Source organism: Salvelinus fontinalis, chromosome 20, assembly GCF_029448725.1.
Source record: "Salvelinus fontinalis isolate EN_2023a chromosome 20, ASM2944872v1, whole genome shotgun sequence".
NCBI classification, from domain to species: Eukaryota; Metazoa; Chordata; class Actinopteri; order Salmoniformes; family Salmonidae; genus Salvelinus; species Salvelinus fontinalis.
In genome coordinates, this window is record NC_074684.1 from 5,708,490 (window position 1) to 5,713,489 (window position 5,000).

At 43.6% G+C, this 5,000-nt stretch overlaps 2 protein-coding genes across 3 annotated transcripts in view; both read right to left on the bottom strand.

The window, feature by feature from the left end:
- Window positions 1-5,000, bottom strand: part of LOC129817185 (kelch-like protein 29) — a 369,971-nt gene that overhangs the window by 230,979 nt on the left and 133,992 nt on the right. The gene's annotated exons all lie outside the window — the stretch shown is intronic.
- The window catches only part of LOC129817186 (metalloprotease TIKI1-like), a 12,017-nt gene continuing 10,940 nt past the window's right edge, over window positions 3,924-5,000 (bottom strand). Inside the window, exon 2 of the mRNA XM_055872181.1 lies at window positions 3,924-5,000. This exon is cut by the window's right edge and continues 1,066 nt beyond it. The gene's annotated coding sequence lies outside the window, so the exon portion shown is untranslated.

Here is a 5,000-nt window from a genome sequence, read left to right on the forward strand (position 1 = left end):
CACTACTGTTCCCACCATAACGTATAGTCCACTACTGTTCCCACCATAACGTATAGTCCACTACTGTTCCCACCATAACGTATAGTCCACTACTGTTCCCACCATAACGTATAGTCCACTACTGTTCCCACCATAACGTATAGTCCACTACTGTTCCCACATAACGTATAGTCCACTACTGTCCCCACCATAACATATAGTCCACTACTGTTCCCACCATAACGTATAGTCCACTACTGTTCCCACCATAACGTATAGTCCACTACTGTTCCCACCATAACGTATAGTCCACTACTGACCATAACATATTCCCCACTACTGACCATAACATATAGTCCACTACTGTTCCCACCATAACGTATAGTCCACTACTGACCATAACATATAGTCCACTACTGACCATAACGTATAGTCCACTACTGTTCCCACCATAACGTATAGTCCACTACTGTTCCCACCATAACGTATAGTCCACTACTGTTCCCACCATAACGTATAGTCCACTACTGTTCCCACCATAACGTATAGTCCACTACTGTTCCCACCATAACATATAGTCCACTACTGTTCCCACCATAATGTATAGTCCACTACTGTTCCCACCATAACGTATAGTCCACTACTGTTCTCACCATAACGTATAGTCCACTACTGTTCCCACCATAACGTATAGTCCACTACTGACCATAACATATAGTCCACTACTGTTCCCACCATAACGTATAGTCCACTACTGTTCCCACCATAACGTATAGTCCACTACTGTTCCCACCATAACATATAGTCCACTACTGTTCCCACCATAATGTATAGTCCACTACTGACCATAACATATAGTCCACTACTGACCATAACATATAGTCCACTACTGTTCCCACCATAACGTATAGTCCACTACTGACCATAACATATAGTCCACTACTGACCATAACATATAGTCCACTACTGTTCCCACCATAACGTATAGTCCACTACTGACCATAACATATAGTCCACTACTGTTCCCACCATAACGTATAGTCCACTACTGTTCCCACCATAACGTATAGTCCACTACTGTTCCGGCCATAACGTATAGTCCACTACTGTTCCCACCATAACATATATGCCACTACTGTTCCCACCATAACGTATAGTCCACTACTGTTCCCACCATAACGTATAGTCCACTACTGTTCCCACCATAACGTATAGTCCACTACTGTTCCCACCGTAACGTATAGTCCACTACTGTTCCCACCATAACGTATAGTCCACTACTGTTCCCACCATAACGTATAGTCCACTACTGTTCCCACCATAACGTATAGTCCACTACTGTTCCCACCATAACATATAGTCCACTACTGTTCCCACCATAACGTATAGTCCACTACTGTTCCCACCATAACGTATAGTCCACTACTGTTCCCACCGTAACATATAGTCCACTACTGTTCCCACCATAATGTATAGTCCACTACTGTCCCCACCATAACATATAGTCCACTACTGTTCCCACCATAATGTATAGTCCACTACTGTTCCCACCATAACGTATAGTCCACTACTGTTCCCACCATAACATATAGTCCACTACTGTTCCCACCATAATGTATAGTCCACTACTGTTCCCACCATAACGTATAGTCCACTACTGTTCCCACCATAACGTATAGTCCACTACTGTTCCAACCATAACGTATAGTCCACTACTGTTCCAGCTGTCTACAATACAGCATTAAAACTGTAGACCTTCTGTATTATAGCCTACAATACAGTATTACAAGTGTCAATGTCTATTTTCCATGTCCCAAGTTGGTGCCAGCCACAGTTAAGGGCAATAATACTGGTAGGGAAACAGAATAAGGGCTCTATTCAGTCTAGATCGCCAAAGTGTTACAGATCAGAAGTGGTACAGATCAGGAAGTGTTACAGACCAGGAAGTGCTACAGATCAGGAAGTGTTACAGATCAGGAAGTGTTACAGACCAGGAAGTGTTACAGACCAGGAAGTGTTACAGATCAGAAGTGTTACAGATCAGAAGTGTTACAGATCGCTGAAGCGTTACAGATCAGAACGTGTTACAGATCAGGAAGTGTTACAGATCAGGAAGTGTTACAGATCAGGAAGTGTTACAGATCAGGAAGCGTTACAGATCAGAAAGCGTTACAGATCAGGAAGCGTTACAGATCAGGAAGCGTTACAGATCAGGAAGCGTTACAGATCAGGACGCGTTACAGATCAGGACGCGTTACAGATCAGGACGCGTTACAGATCAGGACGCGTTACAGATCAGGACGCGTTACAGATCAGGACGCGTTACAGATCAGGAAGTGTTACAGATCAGAAAGTGTTACAGATCAGGAAGTGTTACAGATCAGGAAGTGTTACAGATCAGGAAGTGCTACAGATCAGAAGTGTTACAGATCAGGACGTGTTACAGATCAGGAAGTGTTACAGATCAGGAAGTGTTACAGATCAGAAAGCGTTACAGATCGCTGAAGCGTTACAGATTACGCAATATACATTTTAAAGTAATTTCCGACTGAGACGACATAGCCTATGCTGCGTTTGCCGTGAATGCAGTCTCCGCCAACGTGGGAACATTGCCTTTGAACTTCCGGATTGAACCCTGACCCTAAAAACACGTACAAACATAACTGAACCCTTCTATTTCTGCAACCATTCTGCTGTCCAAAGAAGAAAACCTCTCTCTGGGTTTACGAAGAGCAGAAAAGTAAATGATAAAATATTATGAAGCAGAGAGCTGCCAGGTATCACATCTCTGGATCATTTGAGATTGGGCAAGGATTATTCTGGAAACATCTGGGCCTGCGTCGTACTCTAACAGACCGGGGAGAACGATGGCTTTGTGGATTAAACACCATGTCACACACGTGGTGTGGATCTCACAGATAGTCTGTTGAATGTGCTGCTCAACTCCTTTACGAAGAAGTCTTCTGACATCAATGGGACTGCCTGGTTCAATAAAGGTTACATACAAAAAAATCAAATGTCAAATACAAAAAAAAATCATACTGATTGATGGTCTATCTTTTGAGTTAAATACTCTATTAGGCTTACATGATCCTTGAATTCAGAATCATCAAATCAATGATTTTTTTGCTGTGCGATTACAGATTGTGCTAGTGTTATTAGCGGTGAGACACACAGATAAATCTGACTGCCGATAGGTACTACTGCCAGCGTACTGAATCCGGAGGCCGTTCCCTCTTTTGCTAGAATAAAAGATGTACCTGCTGTGTACCGACCTGACTATCAACAAGGGCTTTACTACAGATTATAGCTAGATAGCCACAACATTAACGCAGCTTGCTAGCTAGTTAGCTGACATTAACGCAACTTGCTAGCTAGTTAGCTGACATTAACGCAGCTTGCTAGCTAGTTAGCTGACATTAACACAGCTTGCTAGCTAGTTAGCTGACATTAACGCAGCTTGCTAGCTAGTTAGCTGACATTAACGCAGCTTGCTAGCTAGTTAGCTGACATTAACGCAGCTTGCTAGCTAGTTAGCTGACATTAACGCAGCTTGCTAGCTAGTTAGCTGACATTAGCTATCTGTAGCAGGCACAAGCCAAACAAGCTACTGCCACCTTGTGGTCTGTGTTTGGATTATATTTGATCGGTGGTGGAGCTGTGCTATGTGAACAACAATGAGTTAAACTGCAGACACTCTGGGCGGAATTGCGGACGCTCTGGGCGGAACTGCGGACGCTCTGGGCGGAACTGCGGACGCTATGGGGGGAACCGCGGACACTGTGGGCAGAAGCGCTAAGTACGTCTATGTGTCTGAGCCCTTACATCGTATGAGACATGATATTGTGTGTACTTGTAATCAATGACTTTATGAAATTCACTTTACATGAAGACTTATTGTTAACGGTGTGGAACGTTCTAACAAAGAACATCTGAAGCCAACATTTAACTAGATACATATTTTATTGTTTAACGGTACAGCAAAATATTACAATAATCTCACGCCACAACAATTGAAATGTCAGTGAGCTACAACAAGATAAACTCATCTCGTGGAATCTCCTGCTTTACAGAACATCCAACAAACTGGTGTTAACTTGACTCTTGGGCTGGAGAGAGAATGAACAAATCACATTGGGATGGACCACAACAACGCATGCTTAGATTACTTACCAACTATATAGTTAAATAAATTAAACAAATATTCTCTATGTTAAAACATAAAATGTAATTCTCTCAGAACAGAACAAAATAAAGAACAAACCATAGGTAACTGGTTTAGGATGGATTCTCCCCCCACCAACATCACCATTCAACCACGGAGAGACAGATACATAGCCTGGATCCAGATCTGGTTGTGTTGTCTTGACAACTCCTAAGGTGACAAAGACCATAGGAGTTAGCTAGACAGCACACGCAGATCAGACCAGGCTATGGGACCAGGCTATGGGACCAGGCTATGGGACCAGGGTATGGGACCAGGCTATGGGACCAGGCTATGGGACCAGGCTATGGGACCAGGCTATGAGACCAGGCTATGAGACCAGGCTATGGGACCAGGCTATGGGACCAGGCTATGAGACCAGGCTATGGGACCAGGCTATAGGACCAGGGTATGGGACCAGGCTATGGGACCAGGCTATGAGACCAGGCTATGGGACCAGGCTATGGGACCAGGCTATGGGACCAGGCTATGGGACCAGGCTATAGGACCAGGCTATGGGACCAGGCTATGGGTCCAGGCTATGGGACCAGGCTATAGGACCAGGCTATGAGACCAGGCTATGGGACCAGGCTATGGGACCAGGCTATGGGACCAGGCTACCAAATACAGGGTATGATGGTTAGTATCAGCTTTAGTCTCAAAAAATACACCGTGTCTATTTATAAACAACAACAACAATAAACAAAACACAGTCAACCCTTTTTCAATTTCATATTTCTAAAATACAATCTAGAATATGTAGATATATACAATTCCCACAGTATTGAGCAATACAAAACACATTCTTCAAAAAGTG